We start from the raw sequence: 20798 nt of genomic DNA on the forward strand, positions 1-20798 counted from the left end.
TTTTCAGCCTAACGCACAACTCGTAATCTAGTTGTAAATTTGTGCTTGTCTTGTTAGTGCGACTAAAGTCCTTGTGCAAAGGGTTAGGGCAAAATAAAAATGTACGCAAACAGAAGATAAATACATTAAAATAAAGTGTTTCACTTATAAATACACTATCTTATAAAAATTATTATGCAGATATTTCTGTTGTCATGCTATAAAGTAACATACCAACTAAGTCCTAAACATTTCTTAAATCAAAATGACTTCTTGTTTGCAACAACTGTTTCTACAACTGTTTCTCAATATCTGAACTCCACCTACAACTTGCTTTATTTTGAGAAGCCAATCCAGGCTTAGCCATGTAGCAGATTTAGCAATGAGAAGAATGGTTAGAAGCTCCACAATTTTCAGAGCTAGTTTACATGAAAAGGGGGTAAAGTAAATAATGAAAGAACATTAGAAATGTTGCTTTACTACATATAAGTAACTATTTTATATTAAAAGCTCTGTCCCTTTTAAGTTTTATTACACTTAAACTTAATACTTTCTATTTTGTGTTTAAAAACATTTAAATTATGTATAAAGCAATGCAGCTAAAATTAAGAATTGTATAAATTATGATGGCACTTTCAATGTTTCTATGTAACTAATTAGGATCATACTTTGCAAATTTCAGTGTGTCTTTTACAAATTGCATTGTACTTCTAATTTTTTTCTTTGTTAAAAAGGGAAGTTCCATGGGCTGGAGAGGGGTGCTTCCTGGATGGTTCTTAAAGTGAAGGTAAAGTTACCTTGATGACGATCTCAAATATTATTCTTTGTTCAAAATTAATGTTTCATTTCATTTAAGATTTTTTTTAAAAATTATTGTAAATAAAGTAATCACCATTTAACTCTGTTTTTGCCGGTCCGCTAATTCAACCCATTTTTTTTAAAACAATTTTGCTGTTCTTGATCACGTGTTTTTAAAAATCTGGCCATTAGGCGGCCATCCCTCCACGTCATCCGCCTACTTGATGTTCTGCGCATGCTCTACAATTTATTTCTGCATCTCTGAATCCATGCACGCTCCCGTTTTGCGCATGAGTACTTGTTTTAGTTCTGAATTCCCATATTAAGCAATAGACTTCTTACGGCAGCCTCTAATACGGACAATCGCGTCACTTTACTCCTGAAACTTATTTGGAAGTCAGTACCGCTTTCATGTAAAATTGCAAATTGAAATATGTTTATTTTTAGCTTCTTTACATATATATTAACAAATAGAATAAACGGATAACGATGAATTTACTTCTAAAAATATATGGTTATTATTATTATCAAATTGTATTAATTACTTAAATTACTATTGATAACAATTAACCTTTCAGTTTAGCAACTAAATATTATTCTGATTATTTGGATGGAAGGTCTTATTTATTTTTAATAATTATATAATACTTTCATATCTGAATATATTCAATGAATTATATAAATTACACAAACAGGGGGTGTGTGCACTCTGGTAGTCAGTGAATGTATATGTAAATAGAACCTAAAGAAAAAGTTATAAGTAGTCACAAATGTAATGTATACGACTAAAAAGGAGAGTTACATTCTCGTTGATCTGTAAACCGGTGAATCTTGTCTAGGCTGTTGAATTTTGTTTTCCGGATTCATCCAGACTTTCAAGTTTCTGCTGTTTGGTAGTAACCACACTACACTGAAAACTTACAACGGATCAGTTTTGATAAAAATATGGTAACCGTGAAGGTGCTTTGTAAAGGGATATATTATCTAAACACCAGATTAATAGCAACTAGTTTGTGATATGTTTACCTTTGACTTGTGGAGCGTGTTGATACACCATGGGCTTCACTTTCCATTTTGGCAACGAAGTCACAGTTAAAGGAACTTTGCAACATTGTAACGCCATAATAGCGTTATATGCTCCAATACTCTGGTCTGCATTTGTTGCGTATGAACCACTTTGAGTTTAGGTATAGAGCGTGTTGTATACACTTATGTGCTCTGGTACTTGTTAAACTCTGATATTCTTTCCTTGTAACATTGATATTCTTTTTCATGCCTGGATTTGTATTTACATATGTTTTGCAACTTTTTAATTAAGGTGTTTTTTGGTTTATCAAGGGGTATAATAAACCAGATTTATTTTTGAACCTGAGTGCAGCCTTGTCATGCTTTGACATTCATGAGTTTTGTGAATGTAACTCTCCTTTTTAGTTGTATAAATTATATAAATTAGATTGAAATGATTTGTTTCACATATAACACATAATTTATTAGACAGAGAAATCAACAATTTGCGCATGCGCATTTCAACGGATCATCGTCAATGTGCTTCTAAAATATGTATAGAGCGTGTGGGACCGCTCTATACGTCACAGCACAGAAAATCAGGAAGCAGAGGTTGGGAGGAGTTATCATGGAAACTGTAGGGATATATATATATAGAAAGTCGCAAAATTTAAAAAAAATTAAAAAATCAACTTAGCGATTAACTTATTGTATTATTGAAGAATGCATTGATGTGTTCTTATTGACAGAACTTTACCTTCACTTTAAGCTCTCATGTGTCTAACTGAGTACTGTTTACTGAAACAGAAGCAAATACTAGTTAAACAGTTTAATTTGTATTTCCTTAGAACTGAGAATCTATTTAAATGCCAGGATCTCCCCTATTAAAGGGATAGAAAGTTCAAAATTGAAATTTGTTTGGGTATATTTTAAATTTGAATTAAAACATTTTTGAATTAAGCTTGCATTTCTGTTTTTCAGCAGCATATTCACAGACTCTGCCTTGGCTTGTATGACACAGATTTGTTCTCAGCTATCTGAGCAGGCATGGTGTTTGAATCCTGATACTCTAGTCACACGTGGCATATGTGCTTATGCAGCTGAAACAGTAATAACTTTTAATGAAAGCAATTTTTCTATTGGAAGTAAAATGCAATTTTGCTTCTATTCAAATCTGAAATGCACCCATATACAATTCAATTTGAGCTTTCTATCCCTTTATGTTCATTCTCCCTTGTGAGATTCTGCAGAGAGCCTCATTACTTTCTATCGACTAGATTACAAGTTTTGCGTTATAATGCGGTACGGCTATACAGCTGAAAAATTGGCCATTGCGTGTGGAATGGCAGGTAACGCATATTACAAGTCACGGCGGTATAGCTATACCGCAAGCATTTTAGCCTGTAACGCAACGTCCATTCCTCACTCAAAAAATGGCGTTTGAGTGTGGGATTTTCCATAGCGCCGTATTAAAGGTTGTGTGGTACGGCTAAAATGCTTGCATTACAGCCTATACCGACACAATCCATTCCGCGATCTGAGACCAGTAGTTATGGATTTTGCGAAGCAAAAATGTTTCACAAAACTCATAACTAAAATGTTACAAAGTACACTAACACCCATAAATGACCTATTAACCCCTAAACTGCCACCCTCCCGCATCACAAATACTTTATTAAACTTATTAACTCCTAATATGCCGCCCACCTACATCGCAACTATTAAATAAACCTATTAACCCCAAAAAAACAAAAAACAAAAAACTAACATTAACCAAAGAAAATCTACTCACGGTTCCTGAAGTCCGGACATCCATCTTTATTCAGGCGGCGAGAAGTCTTCATCCAGGCAGCGATATCTTGATCCATCACGGGGGCATCTTCTTTCTTCATCCCGGTGTCACGGAGCTGTGGAGATGTGGAGGCGCAGAGCATCTTTGCCGCGGCGCGGACATCCAGCGTGGATGATCCTCTTCATAAGGTCACCGCCATACACTGAAGCTTGAATGCAAGGTACCCATTTAAATATGTGGTACCTTGCATTCCTATTGGCTGACATTTTCAAATCGGCCGATAGGATGAGAGCTACTGAATCCCGGTGTTGTGGAGCCTAACCTAACACTAACCCCAGAAAATCTACACACGGTTCCTAAAGTCCGGACATCCATCTTCATCCAGGGGGTACAAAGAAAATCCAGCCGCACCACAATGGTTATCTTTCAAAATTTATTAGTACCTGGAGGTAAAAAGATGACGTTTCGGGCTCAGTAGCCCTTAATCATATGACCCTCATGCAGTATACAACTTCCTTAAATACCCAACACCACAGGTGTATTCAATAACCATATCATCTAGCTTATACCTGCAACAATTCTCTAATGTTATCGCCACCTAGTGGTATATAGCAATATATACATTTACATATCAAGATTACAGAACAATACACAATTTAATATTTACAAAGATAGTAGTGAGGGATAATTCTTCATCTTGATCCTTCATATCTAGAAAGGGGAATTATTGTAGAATCTGCAAAATCACAAAAAGATATTAAAATCAATTTCACGGTTCATTCCTTTTGGATACAGACAATCTAGCCTATAAATCCACATAGACTCTCTCTTTTTTAAGATCAATTCTCTGTCCCCACCTCTTCGTGGGACAGAGACATGATCTATAATTTGGAATTTCAACTGTGCAATTGAGTGGCCAAAAGTCAAAAAATTATTGGAGACAGGGGCATTCAAATCTTTACACCTAATGTTAGACTTATGCTGTATGATTCTGCCCCTCACCCTTTGGGTGGTCTCTCCAATATAAATCCACCCACATGGGCATTTAATCAAGTAGATTGCATAATCGGTATTACAGGTATAGAAGCCATTAATTTTATATACTTTACCAGTTAAGGGATGTGTAAAATTACGGCCCTTAGCCATGTTATTGCAATTAGCACACCCTAAACAGGGATAACAACCCAAACTTTTTCCAGAGATATAGCTTTGTTTCAATTTCTTACTCCCTATATCTGCTCTTACAAGTTTATCTTTAATACTGGTACTTTTCCTATATGCTGGCATTGGTCCATTAGCAAAAACCTTATTATCTTGATGACAATCTCTTAACAAGAACCAGTATTTATTTACAATTCTTTGTATTTTGTAACTTTGATTACTATATTCTGAAACAAAGATAATTCTATCTTCTCTATTGTTCACTCTCTTTTTATTACCACTGGTCAATGTATCTTGCTTAGCTCTCTTTATTTCATTGTTTATAAGGTCAACCGGATAGCCCCTATCTCTAAACTTCTCACCCATCTCTTCCAATCTAGTTTCAATAAGCTGTTCATCTGATACAATTCTTTTCACCCTAGTCATCTGACTTCTAGGTAAAGATTTAATTAAACAGAGTTGGTGCGCACTTGTATAGTATAATAAACTGTTCTTATCTGTAGTCTTCCTGTACAAGTCTGTTTTAAGACCACCACCTTCTTTATATACCAGAGTATCTAGAAAATTGATAGATTGTTCATCCCAGGTAAGGGTAAACTTAATACATCTTGTGGCTCTATTCAAATCCTCCACAAACTCCAATAGGGATCCAATGTCGCCCCACCATATTCCAAAGATATCGTCTATATATTGCCACCAGGTGGCGCCATATAGAAGAAACATCTTATTCTGATAGACAAACTTCTCCTCAAATGTTGACATAAATAAATTCGCATAGGTAGGGGCGACATTGGATCCCATTGCAGTACCCTTAACCTGCATATAGAAATTGTCCTCAAAGAGAAAGTAGTTACAATATAAGATTATACTCAAAAGGTTCAGCAAAAATTCTTGCTGTTGGACAGTATATACACCACTAGTTGCCAAAACATTTCTTACAGCGTCCAATCCGCCTTCATGTTCAATAGAGGTATATAGACTGACCACATCAAGACTATACAATATACATCTATCCGGTGCCATAAGGTTCTGTATTTTATCTAGAAAATCTCCAGCATCCTTTATGTAAGAAGTGGATTGTTCAACAAATCCCCTTAGGATGTTATCCAAATATATAGATATCTTGGAAAGGATAGACTCTGTGCTGGCCACTATAGGCCTCCCTAGTGGCTTGTCTAGTTTTTTATGCACTTTTGCTAAAGTATAAAAAACGGGTATTATCCCATTTTCTACAAACAAAAACTTTTTGGTTTCATTATCAATTAACCCATTATTAATAGCATTTTCCAAACAACCACTTATTTCTCTCTGTATTGCCCATGTTGGATTATGATTCAAAAGCTGATATACTTCTGTATCGCATAATTGTGATCTTATTTCATCTACATAATAGCCTTTATTAAAGTACCACTAAGGCACCACTCTTATCAGCCTGCTTATAGATCGTATCTTTTTTATCCTTCAATGTTATCAAGGCCTCTCTCTCTGCTTTTGCAAGGTTGTTTCTATTAGTTGACTTAATGTGTATTGCCTTTTTATTATAGACATTATCTCTCAGTTTGTCAATATCTTTACATACCAAATCTATATAGGTATCTACACAATGATTATAGCTGTTAGGTGTAAAATTACTTTTGTTCTTTAACCCAAATTTGCGAATGTTTAACTCATTCTACTCTTTCACATTCATATGCAATTCATTACTAGAAAAAAAGGATTTCAATTTAATATTCCTAAACAGTCTATTAAGATCTTGTTGTAAGTCAAAGAAATTGCAGTCTTTGCTGGGGCAAAAAGAAAGACCCTTACTCAGTACTTTTTCCTCTGCGGCCGTCAAGGGTGTTCCCGAGATATTCACTATCAAGTCCTGTTTTCTGTCTCGTTTGGCGTTGTTGTGGCATTTCCCTCTGTGGCATCCGTCCTTGTCCCTGTGGGCCCTTTGCGGCGGTGTCTCTTGCCCCCGCGACGCTTCCTGCATCCGATTCCCCCGGAGAGCTATCTGTCTGCGAGTCAGGCGTGTTCATCTCACGTCTAGTGTAACGGTTGCCCCGTCTGGCCCAACCGGAAGTGCGCTTGCGTTACCTTCCCATACGTTCCCTGGTCCAGCGATACACAGTTCCGTGTGTACAGTATAATCCTGTTCGTCTCGATAGAACTTCTCACGCTTTCTGGTTTATAGTTCTTTTTTTATTTCAGCTATCTCTTTGTTAATTGTAGCCAGCTTTGATTCGATATCAGCAGTAGATAGATCCATTTTCAATGCATCCTCAATTTGCTTGATCTCAATCTTTTGCTCGTCTATAGCTTTTTGTAAGTACTCCACCGTGAGCACTATAATATCTAGCGAGCATTTATTTAAGATGCACTCATATTTCTTACAATATTCTTTATTGTCTACCAATAGGGTGGGTCTGGAGCTCATCCTCAGGCCTCTGGGAATTCTTCGCACCCTATGGTATTCCGCAAGCGTGGTGGCATGCAATTCAAATGTCATTTGTTTTTTCGCCACTCTTTCATAACTTTTAAAGCTGGCTTCAGTAACAGGTGTCTTTAAGAAATCTCTGGATCCACAAACCAGTGTAGTTATCCTTGCAGCTTCCATATCACTGTATGTAAAAACCTGAGCCTCCATATCTGGTACGGTTCCTTGTGAAGTCTCCATCTTAGAACACACTGTGCACAGAGTCAAGCAGTATATACAAAATCCACAGTCTCAAAGTGACTCAAGCACTAGTAGTGTAGATTAGGTGTGCAGAGCTGGAGGAGCCACTGCTCAAAGAATCCCATATATCAAGTACAAAGAAAATCCAGCAGCACCACAATGGTTATCTTTCAAAATTTATTAGTACCTGGAGGTAAAAAGATGACGTTTCGGGCTCAGTAGCCCTTAATCATATGACCCTCATGCAGTATACAACTTCCTTAAATACCCAACACCACAGGTGTATTCAATAACCATATCATCTAGCTTATACCTGCAACAATTCTCTAATGTTATCGCCACCTAGTGGTATATAGCAATAAATACATCAAACAAAAAACTTTGTATAAAAGTCTAACAGTGTTACATACTCGTATTTCAACTGCATCTTACATTTCATATCAAGATTACAGAACAATACACAATTTAATATTTACAAAGATAGTAGTGAGGGATAATTCTTCATCTTGATCCTTCAAATCTAGAAAGGGGAATTATTGTAGAATCTGCAAAATCACAAAAAGATATTAAAATCAATTTCACGGTTCATTCCTTTTGGATACAGACAATCTAGCCTATAAATCCACATAGACTCTCTCTTTTTAAGATCAATTCTCTGTCCCCACCTCTTCGTGGGACAGAGACATGATCTATAATTTGGAATTTCAACTGTGCAATTGAGTGGCCAAAAGTAAAAAAATTATTGGAGACAGGGGCATTAAAATCTTTACACCTAATGTTAGACTTATGCTGTATGATTCTGTCCCTCACCCTTTGGGGTTAATTCCCTGATCCTAACCTGAGTTTTTAACATTATGGAATAAAATTTGGATTTTTTACTGAAAGTGTCCCACGAGTGCTGCATTTTTTTCTTTCTATCAAATAATAAAGGGCTGTATTCATTTGGGACCCAGCATAGATGTCCAACATTCTATAGGGTAAATTTAGTTTCCGGCAAGCCTGAAGGCCGTAAACATAAGTTATAAGGCAGCAGTCTAAAGACTGCTCTGAGGCAGCAGATAGCATAATAGCTTGTTCTATGGCTAGTTACCACCCAAGAAGCAGCCTCTTTTTGCTCAACATGTGCCTTTCACAGAGAAGAACTTTCCTAAAGCATATCAGTCTGATCCTGACTTCAAAGTACAGTCCAGTCCTGAAATACCAGGCAAGAGAGAAACAGCAAAACCCCAGATGTATGTTTCATAATTCTTTTATTAGAAAAATAATCATATATGCATATATACAAAATAAAATCATAATAACAAATGCAAACAATATATCTCTTGTTACAAAACTGAAATATTGACCCAAATTTTTGTCATCAGAAAAAAATCAAAATGCAAACATTAAACTTAAATAATCACACAAAATAAAATTAAACATATTTCAAATACAGACAAAAACAAACTGGAGGAAAAAACAAATAAAAAAAAACACAAAACTAAATAATCCAATCCTTCCACTTCTTTGTCTTCCAGATGCCTTCAGAATCTAATTCCCCATATCACCTCCTATCAAAAGAAAAATACAAAAATAACTTCCCACGGATCATATCCACACAATTACCTACAGTAACTACCTCTTTCTTAAAAATCAAAATATTACGCACATCCCACAACACCTCCTTCACACAACATGCCAACAACCATATCAATCTTGCTTTCTCCTTTTCCACACCACTTCCTCACAAACCATACATCATCATATTAAAAGTAAAACATTGCACTACAGTCAAACCCTTAATCATCCTTTTCAAACTTCTCCAAACATCCTTAGCATACTCACAATTCCAAAACAAATGAATAACACTCTCGCTTTGAAAACAACCATCTCTAGGACACACTTCTGAAGCCACTAAATGACGCATTCTCTGAAAATCCCTTGTTGGCAAACACTTATGCACACTCATCCAACTAATATCTTTCTGCCTATTCATCAAATACTTATTACACATATTTTTCCATACCAACACACATTCATTTTCATTCAAACCCCCAATCAACTCAAGAACTTCCTTCTTCTCCAACATTTTCAACACCATTCTGTTTGCACACCACATCTCCCTACTAACATTCTCCAAACCATATTTTTTAATCCAACATTCCACCCTTACATAAAACCACGGAACAACAAAACATACCGGTTTCTTTCTATCAATCTCAAATAAACCATATCATCTTAAAACATTTCCACAAGCATACTTTACCATACAACCAGCCATACTATCCTTACCACTCAGAACCACACACCTGCTAACATATTTCACAGCCAAAAATCTCTCCACATTTGGAAAACCCTTACCACCAACATTCTTACTCTTAACAACAACATCTCTTTTCAAACGCTCCATACCAGAACTCCAGAAAAAAGAAAACAACAGTCTCAAAATTCTCAGAAAAATCCTCTCAGGTGGTGGAAAAACTAACGCCAAATATAACATAATAGGGATCAAAACCGATTTAATAACTAACATTTTTCCTTCCAAAGATAAATTCCTTAAAGACCAAAACTGAAGTTTTGTACTCACTTTATCAAAAACATTCTCCCAACTTTCCAAGCCTTTCAAATCCACATCAAATTTCACACCCAACACCTCAATTGCACCTTCAGTCACAGGTCATCCACAGGAATCAATCTCCCTATCATTACCAAAAACTTTAACTTTACACTTATTCCAATTAACTCTGAAACCACTTGCCATACAAAAACATTCAACTAAAGTTTTCACCCTCCTCAAACCAGCCTGAGTCTCACATACCACACTCACATCATCCATATACCCAATCACTTTTAAACACCTTCCATTACTACCAGGAACACTCAAACTTCTAACTAATTTATCCTTCCTCAAACTAGTTAATAATGGCTCAATGACACATACAAATAACACAGGAGACAAAGGACATCCTTGACGCACTCCAGATTTAACACAAAATTCCTCAGTCAAAAAACCATTAACCTGGACTTGACTCACAATATCACTATACAAACATTTAAACCATCCAATAATCTTACCAGAAAAACCTAAACGTTCTAAAACATGAAACATAAAATCATGCACTACCCTATCATACGCTTTTTCAAAATCCACAATAGCAACAGCAACAGACCTCATCCTCTCCCTCACATACCACAGTACATCACGTAGTAACAACAAACTTTCAGAAATCTGACGCCCAGGAACAGCACACACTTGCTCTTCACCCACAACCTTACCAATCACTCCACGCATTCTATTTGCTAACACCTTTGCAATAACCTTATAGTCAACATTCAACAACGTAATCGGCCTCCAATTCCTCAAATCTCTCTTATCACCCTTTTTAAATAACAAAACAATCAAACCTTTCCTCATTGAAACAGGCAAAACATTCATTCTAAAAACATCCAACATATCAACCCCAATCAAATTCCAAAAACAAGTATAAAATTCAACAGGCAAACCATCACAACCAGGTACCTTCCCATTCTTTAAAACTCCTAACAACCTCTGCAATCTCATCCAAACTTAGATCCCTTTCTAACAAATCATTATCATATTTTTCCAACTTAACCTCAATGTTTTCCAACAACTCATTTTCCAATAAAAAACTCATGAACTTCACGCAAAACACCATCCGTACCATTAACTTCACACTTAACCTTATCAAAAACACTAACAAAACCAGTCTTTCCTTCAAAAGCTTTCTTAAAAAAATATTTACTACACTCATGCTTTTCCATTTTCTCCAATTTTGCCATAAAAACAATTTTCTTTCCTTTTTCATGCATACACTTTTTAATTATCTTTCTTGCTTTAGCAATTTCCTCATGCACATCAATACCACAATTTCTCAATTCACACAAATACAACAACCTCAGATACCATTTATCATACAACTCCCTTTCCATTCTAGCTTTCTCACAGCCTTTCTTAATAAAAAACCTCTTTATTTCCACCTTCAACCATTCCCACCCACCTTTCATACATCCAAACAAACTGACGCTTAAACTTCTCATCTTCTAACAAATCCACATTCAGTTTCCAAACACCCTTACCATACTTGATCTTCAAATCACAATTCACCTTACACATCAAAAGGGTATGATCCGTAAAGGGCATCCGCTTTAAAGAAAAATCATCAACACATAAAAATTTAGATAAAAAACAAAAATCAATTCGAGATTTTATCCCACCACTATCACTAAAGAAAGTAAAACCCTCCCCTGAAAAAGAAACATACCCGAAGGCATCCTTCAAACCGAAAGATTTAAGCAAATCAAGTAAAAACTTCCCTGAGCTATCCACCCTACAATCACTCCCACCCTTTCTGTCCCAATTCTTAATAATACAATTAAAATCCCCAACCAAAAAAGTTGGCTCTCGGCATGGCAGAAAAAACTTTAAAGTTTCAAAATTAAGCAAACGTTCTACCCTATTTGGAGAAGCATATACATTAAACAAACGAAAAACAGTCCCACAAAAACTAAAACTAACCAAAAGTCTGGATTCCCGCATCACACTTAGGGAGACTTCCCTAAGTGTCATAATTTGTATAAATAAAAAGAGTGAAGTGCTCAACCTGGGAACGAACAATAGCATAATAGCTTGTTCTATGGCTAGTTACCACCCAAGAAGCAGCCTCTTTTTGCTCAACATGTGCTTTTCACAGAGAAGAACTTTCCTAAAACATATCAGTCTGATCCTGACTTCATAGTACAGACAGAAATCAACCCGATCGAATACTATCAGGTTGATTGACACCCCCTGCTAGCAACCTCTCCGCGAATCTGCAGGGGGCGGCATTGCACCAGCAGTTCACAAGAACAGCTGGTGCAATGATAAATGCCGACAGCGTATGCTGTCGGCATTTATCGATGTGCGGCTGACAGGATACACTACATTGTATCATGTCCGTCCGCACTTTAATAAATATACCCCTATGTTGTTAATATTTGAAAGTCTATGAAACCCAAGCCTAAATTTCCATTGCCCTAAGCCAATCTAGCTCCCTCTGCATAGCCAAGCCGTTATAGTGGGATAAAAGATAGGCCTCAAGAGCTCTCCTGGAAGAGTGTCGGTAGACCTATTAATTCTAGGTTTAATTTTGCCCCATATAAAGTTATTGAGACAAGCTTGCATAAGATAAAGGAACCTTTTGGGGATTGGTATGGAACTGCCTGAATTATGTAAAAGAAGTCTAAGGAGTATAGTCATTTTAAGGGTTTGTATACGGGACAGCAATTTTCCTCTCTACTGTTAGAAAATGTCTAGATAGCTTGTTAGTAGGGATTGAGATTTTAACTCAAATAATGAGAGGATCAAGTAATAAGGTTATTCCTAAATATTTTATACAGACATGCTGGAGTTTGAAATGACATACAGTATATCTCTTAATTCTGAGAAGTGTATGGGATCCATGTTAATGTTTAAAATCTCAGGTCTATGGGCATTCACTAAAAGTTACACAGTTCACCAAACATATTTAATTCTACTTGTAGCTCTCATAGGACCCGATGATCAAAAATTATCCAGCTTGGGAATGAACTGGGAATGAACTCACTGAATGCAAAAAAAAAGCGGAACTCTCCAGCACAGCGAGATTGCTCTGAATTCTGTATCTGAAGTAGAGACAAGCCCAGTGCAATATAGCACTGAATGATATGAGAATTTTGTTGCACTTGCACTTTGTGCATTGTATTTTATATTGCTTTATACTCCAGATTAGGTCCTTTCAGTGTTATTGCATGTAAGCTTTGCACTTTCTATTTTATATTTTAATACATTTAGATTCAAATTTAGACCCAGCAGGGATTTTAGAAATTATGATTATGTTTTAAAAGTTTCTGTGTTACTTTAACAAATTTGGATCATCTTTTGTATATTTCTGAGTATCTTTTACAAATTACATTGCACTTTGTATTTGATTTATTGTAAACTAAAATTGACAAAACAAGGGAGATTACAGGGTATGTCTGAAGCTCTCTCATAATTCTTTGAAATTATGTAAACATTTTAAAACAGCCTAGTTTCACTGATGTATCTCATTAGCTGTATACAGGTGAAGTTTACTCAAAATTCACACTACACTTATTTTAACAAGTGTGTTGTCCATAGCCTCATGATCCGGGACAAAACCGACTTGTTCAATATAAATTAATTCTGATAGGACCAAATCTATCCTCTTTTGTAGAATTTGTGTTAATATTTTGAGATCAGAATTGAGGAGTGAGATGTTTTGTAGTCGCTAAGCAAGGTATATCATATAGACTTCTAGGATTTGAGGGGGCCTATTTTATTAATACCCTCAATGTACACATTTTGGAGGAATAGAGATTTTTGCTGGTTGTCTTTCCTAAACCATGTGCTGACTTCTCTTCTGGCATGTTGTACTGCAAGAGACAAAGCCTGATAAAATGGGTCTGACTGGTGATCATGCTCAAATAAGGTACTCATCAATTTAACAGGGTGGGCAGTACATTGTTTTTTAATTTTTGCCTATTGCTTAATGATATGCTCATGCAAAACTGACATATATACATCCCACTGGGGGAAAATATCACTAGAAGAGGTTTGGTTTAAGTCAAAGAACTCACAGAGAGTATTTGTGAATTTTTCCATTACAATGGGGTTATGAAGAAGGGACTCATCTAGTCTCCATATGTAGGGAGTCAATGGAAAAAGATTTCAATGCATATTTAGAGAAATCCTTGTGTGGTTGGACCAGGTAATGTCAGGTAAGCTAGTTTAGTCCACAAAAAGATCATCACTTCTCAATTAAGAATAGCATAGGTTAGGGTAAAAGGTATATATCTTGAGTTATTGTATACATTTTCATTTTGCTGTCGTTTAAAGACTCACAAACAGAATATAAAAACCCATCTTTAATGAATGCCTAAATTCTCAAGATGATTTGTCAGTTACTTGGTTTCTTTGCATTTAATAAGCCCGAGAGGTCTAATATCAGGGAAGATTTGGATCTGGCTACCATTTTTAGTGATTAGCTGCTCTGCATTGCTGCTCTCACAATCTCCTCTTTGTCAGTGAATTGGTTCAGTTTTACTATTATGGAGGTGCAAACTCTTTTGGAACTTGGCGAAGCTCTCTGAGCCCTGTCAATGCTGATTTCCTTGCCTGTTGAATCCGAAAGCTGGGTGAATAGTTCCTGTAGTTATTGCTCAGGTGGCACAGATTTGAGTATTCTTCTGAGCTGCAGATTTTTTCTCCACTTGTTATTGCAACTTGTCTATAAAAGGGATATGAAATCCCAACATTTTCTTTTGTGATTTAGACAGAGCGTACAATTTAAAAAAAAGTTTCCAGTTTACTTCTATAATCAAATTTGCTTTGTTCCCATGGAATTTTTTGTTGAAGCGATACCTAGGTAGGTGTCTGGAGCACTACATGGCAGGAAATAGTACTGCCCTCTAGTGCTCTTGCAAATGTATAACATTCTTGTAGAACTGCAACATACAGTCATCCAGATATGTTCACACTCCTGAACTTAAATCCTTGCTTCTCAACAAAAGATACCAAGAGAAAATTTGATAAAAGAAGCAAAGTAGAAAGCTTTGCTGGGCTTCATGTCCTTTAAGTTATTCAAAAGGACTTCTTTAATTATCTAGACTACCTGAGTGCGGAAGGTATTGAAGTTGGCTTTTGTAGGAAGGAAGCGGAGGTCCCCCTTGGTTAATGGTATCATCCCCAACCGGGAAAAAAAGTATTTAGTCAGCCACCAATTGTGCAAGTTCTCCCACTTAAGAAGATGAGAGAGGCCTGTAATTTTCATCATAGGTATACCTCAACTATGAGAGACAAAATGTGGAAACAAATCCAGACAATCACATTGTCTGATTTGGAAAGAATTTATTTTCATATTATGGTGGAAAATAAGTATTTGGTCACCTACAAACAAGCAAGATTTCCGGTTCTCACAGACCTGTATCTTCTTCTTTAAGAGGCTCCTCTGTCTTCCACTCATTACCTGTATTAATGGCACCTGTTTGAACTCGTTAACAGTATAAAAGACACCTGTCCACAACCTCAAACAGTCACACTCCAAACTCCACTATGGTGAAGACCAAAGAGCTGTCGAAGGACACCAAAAACAAAATTGTAGACCTGCACTAGGCTGGGAAGACTGAATCTGCAATAGGCAAGCAGCTTGGTGTGAAGAAATCAACTGTGGGAGCAATAATTAGAAAATGGAAGACATACAAGACCACTGATAATCTCCCTCGACCTGGGGCTCCATGCAAGATCTCACCCCGTGGGGTCAAAATGATCACAAGAACGGTGAGCAAACATCCCAAAACCACACGGGGGGACCTAGTGAATGACCTGCAGAGAGCTGGGACCAACATAACAAAGGCTACCATCAGTAACACACTACGCCGCCAGGGACTCAGATCCTGCACGCCGCCAGGGACTCAGATCCTGCAGTGCCAGACGTGTCCCCCTGCTTAAACCAGTACATGTCAGGGCCCGTCTGAAGTATGCTAGAGAGCATTTGGATGATCCAGAAGTGGATTGGGAGAATGGCATATTGTCAGATGAAACCAAAGTAGAACTGTTTGGTAGAAACACAACTCATCGTGTTTGGAGGAGAGGGAATGCTGAGTTGCAACCAAAGAACACCATACCAACATCATGCTTTGGGGCTGTTTCTCTGCAAAGGGAACAGGACGACTGATCCGTGTACATGAAATAATGAATGGGACCATGTATCGTGAGATTTTGAGTGCAAACCTCCTTCCATCAGCAAGGGCATTGAAGATGAAACGTGGCTGGGTCTTTCAGAATGACAATGATCTCAAACACACCACCCGGGCAACGGAGTGGCTTCGTAAGAAGCATTTCAAGGTCCTGGGGAGTCTCCAGATATCAACCCCATAGAAAACCTTTGGAGGGAGTTGAAAGTCCGTGTTGCCCAGCGACAGCCCCAAAACATCACTGCTCTAGAGGAGATCTGCATGAAGGAATGGGCCAACATACCAGCAACAGTGTGTGACAACCTTGTGAAGACTTACAGAAAACGTTTGACCTCTGTCATTGCCAACAAAGGATATATAACAAAGTATTGAGATTAACTTTTGATATTGACCAAATACTTATTTTCCACCATAATATGCAAATAAATTCTTTCCAAATCAGACAATGTGATTGTCTGGATTTGTTTCCACATTTTGTCTCTCATTGTTGAGGTATACCTATGATGAAAATGACAGGCCTCTCTCATCTTCTTAAGTGGGAGAACTTGCACAATTGGTGGCTGACTAAATACTTTTTTGCCCCACTGTATATATATATATATATATATATATATATATATATATATATATATATATATATACAGTATATATATATATATATATATATATATATATTTTTTTTTTTTTTTAAATCCAAAATATTTGCAGGATAAAACATACCACAAGACACCATTTGCAACTTATATACAATATATTACATTGGGTATCCAATTCCCCACTGTCACCTTACCTTGAGGTGTTAGTGAAAGACACATTTATGTGAAGACCTAATGGATTGGATAGTTATTAGAAATAGTAATTTTAAAAAGTGACTCAATGACATACAAGCCAGTAAACATTACTAAAACAAAGTATATGCAATATATGTGCAAGAAAATGCAATGATTATCTAAAGAGTGCATGATAGCATCACGCAGTTGCTGCAGATTTGTCGGCTGCACATCCATGATACGAATCTTCTGTTTCACCACATCCCAAAGGTGCTCTATTAGATTGAGATCTGGTGACTGTGGAGGCCATTGGAGTACAGTGAACTCATTGTCATGTTCAATAAACCAGTTTGAGATGATTTGAGCTTTGTGACATGGTGCATTATCCTGGTGGAAGTAGACATCAGAAGATGGTTACACTGTAGTCATAAAAGGATGGACATGGTCAGCAACAATACTCAGGTAGGCTGTGGTGTTTAAACAATGCTCAATTTGTACCGAGGGGCCCAAAGTATGCAAAGAAAATATCACCTACACCATTACACCACAAGCCCGAAATGTTGATACAAGGTAGGATGGATCCATGCGTTCATATTGTTTGGTACGCCAAATTCTGACCCTACAATCTGAATGTCGCAGCAGAAATCGAGACTCATCAGACCAATTTTTTTTTCCAATCTTCTATTGTCCAATTTTGGTGAGCCTGTGTGAATTGTAGCCTCAGTTTCCTGTTCTTAGCTGACAGGAGTGGCACCCGGTATGGTCTTCTGCTGCTGTAGCTCATCTGCTTTAAGGTTCCCCGTGTTTTACAGTAAATACATAGACAAACACTTTATATGAACATTGCATAAATATGATTTTACATGTTTTCATATACTTGATTGCAAAGGGCTGCAATTCATTTCAAAATATGTCTATATATGTATACATATGTATTTATGTGTTTATATGTGTATATATAATTGTAAATACATATATACACATATAAATACATAAATACGTATGTACTTACATATATACATATATATATATATATATATATATACATACATACATCAACATATTTAGATATGTATAGGTATGTATCTCTATGTTAAAGCCATTTGAGCCCCTATAATTTTTTTATGCAAAAAAATATTTTATTAGAAAGTGTTATTATAAGTATAAGTACTTTGTAATGTATTTTTGGTGTGTTTTTTGACTTTTTTTTTCTTTGCGAAGCATTTAACCAGAGCTGTGAGTTTGCGGTAATCATTCTTGAGTAAATTGCAATTGCGCTCTTGCGTTCACATTTGCTTACAACGTTTAATATGAGCACTCCTTCTGATGCACACAAACAGCCTTGATGAATCTAATATTGCCCGTGTGTAACTGTTAGCGCGCCACTAGTAATCTGGCCCTAATTCTGAATAAACCATGAGTAAATATTGGACAAAATGAAATACATTTTTTTTTAATTGTTTTTTTCTGAAATATTTTTTTTTTGTCCATGGACATTTCTACAAAAACACAGAACCACTATAAAAATCTTGAGTGGACTACAGCAGAAAATAAAAATTCTAAACATATAAAAATTTAAACTACAAAAGTCTATAGTGAATAAATGCAAAGTACTAAGACTAAACTGAGCACAATTATTTTAATTGAGAACTATACTGTAATGCAAGTATCTCCTGCATATTAAAAAATGTATGGAACCTGCCTTTGTGAGATACAAAGATCTCAATTTAAGAATCCCATGAGGTTTCACTGACAAGTCTTTTTGTTGTGAACTTTCAGAACCTACACCTTGTTAGTTACATTCATTTTTTGTTCAGGATGAAATATGGAATCTGTAGAGGAGATTGTGTGAATCTTTGTTACCACCTATCTTTTATTTCTCACTTGTGTTCTGCATGAAGCAGTCAGTGCTTATCTAGGATTGACAAGCCTGCTTGATATCATCTACGGCTCTGTATTGGGTTAGACAAATCATAGCTGTCTTGCTGCAGCATATGAGATAGGGTGGTTAAGTTTATATGTGTTTTCGGAAGCTTCTGGGTATGCTAATGGGATTTCCTGGTCATTATGTCAAGCTTATGTTACAGACTTAAAAAGTGTTTTAACCACTATTGAGATAATACCTTTATGACTTCAAAATCTGTTTTGACTTTTCTTAAATATGCCTTGTGGTAATTCATTAGTGCTTAATGTTTTCTTTACATCATGTTGTGCTTTCTAATTAAACTTTAATTAATGGTGAAACTATTAACCTAACAAGTCCTGAAGTTAAAATAGGTGGACCATGTAACTGAGGCGACCCCAAGCCCCATCCTAGTCAAATTTAGCCGTAGAACCTAAGGCTATTACAAAGTCAATGCAGAAAATATTAAACACTGAATATTATTATAGATACCAATCTTTTTTAGAGAACTTGAAGTTGAATATGTTAATAATGATCTTTTAATAATCTTTATGCACTGTACTGTCAATACACTGTGTTTTGTTGATTTATTTTTATTCATTTTATATCATTTTAAATCTTCTACTGGTTAATTTATATGTGACAAAAATTCTATTTAGTTTAAACCCTAATTGGGGTTTGTCTTTTATGGCCAAATGTGTAGCAGATGTCAGGATTAATATCAAACATACAGAAGTTAAGTATAAAAGAGCCAACTTGGAACCCTGGACTGTTACTTGGATGTGACCAACTTCAACATGACAAAATTTAAAAAGGTACCATGGTGGTGATGAAAGATGGTGACAGTAGACACGTTAAGCCAAGAAGTGGAAAGGTCAGTCAGGTTGAAGTTTAAACAACAGAAAGAAAGTAACTGGAGCACTTTGCAAAGCCTCCTCCAATTCCCCCAGCATACTTTGGAGTAGGCACTGGAAGCCAACAGCCATGATGCTGAAAGCCATTTATAGTCATTCATAGAACTTGATCATTTACAATAAAGCAGAGCTACTGCTGTCTATACAAAGTAAATCATATAATGTAAAACACCTCTTATCACAAGAGCAACATATTCATAAAAAGCTGGCAGCCTATATAAATGTCTAAATATTATGGCATATAAGGATGCAGCCAAATATGAATACAGCATACACTGCTGAAAACAATAGTTATGTTATACATTAGCATCAGTTACAGTTTACAGAAATGCATATATACTAAAGCTGAACAACCAATTTAAACAAGAAATGTAGCATTTATTTAAGTCCAGGGTGAGTAATAGGACAAACATTCCCCCCGCACATAATTCAGCCTCTTATGTTTAAGAAAAAGGAACCTACTTGAGTTGCTCTTTTGATGTGAAGGAGCCACAGTTTATAAAATTATGTGCAGCGCATGTATACAACAAGCAACTACTGCTCATATTGTCACTTATATTAAGTTGTTTTGATGTATTAATTTCCCAACCCCCACCCTGAAAACATTTATTTGGAAATCCATATTAACATCAATTTCAGAATTTAATTCCATGAGCTGCCTAGTTTTTAGACAGAATATCCAAATGATCTTACGCTGGTTTAAAAGCATCTCTCTTTCACCTCTATCTTTATTCCCAGAAGCAAAATCTATGCCTTGGACACATAAAAGAGAACCATCATAGAGACTTCTGGAGGAGGAGCTAAGCACAAGTCACGCAGCGCTTCTCTCTGATACCCATGCTCCTAATGCAGAGGAATTTGCGCCTGGAGCCCCTGTGACTGGGGAGATTGTGCGGCAGGAGAACAATACCTTGTGGTGGAAGAGAGGCGCGAGATACCGGCGCCTTCGCCATAGAAGGTGGTGACTGAGGAGGCGTTAAGGGCAATGAAACTCATCTTGTCCTAGGATTTCAGGAACCAACCCTTAGAAGCACTGTCTAACTCTCCCTCCCACCGGTGCTGCGAGAGGGAGACTAACGGCTTT

At 36.4% G+C, this 20798-nt stretch overlaps 1 long non-coding RNA gene across 1 annotated transcript; it reads left to right on the forward strand.

The window, feature by feature from the left end:
• The first annotated feature begins 750 nt into the window (after positions 1 to 750).
• On the forward strand, positions 751 to 20474 carry LOC128659585 (uncharacterized). Its single transcript, XR_008402434.1, has 3 exons — positions 751 to 766; positions 19504 to 19615; positions 20453 to 20474. It is a non-coding gene; the product is annotated as an uncharacterized LOC128659585 (long non-coding RNA).
• The last annotated feature ends 324 nt before the right edge of the window (positions 20475 to 20798 follow it).

Source organism: Bombina bombina, chromosome 5 (genome assembly GCF_027579735.1).
Source record: "Bombina bombina isolate aBomBom1 chromosome 5, aBomBom1.pri, whole genome shotgun sequence".
Classification (NCBI taxonomy): Eukaryota; Metazoa; Chordata; class Amphibia; order Anura; family Bombinatoridae; genus Bombina; species Bombina bombina.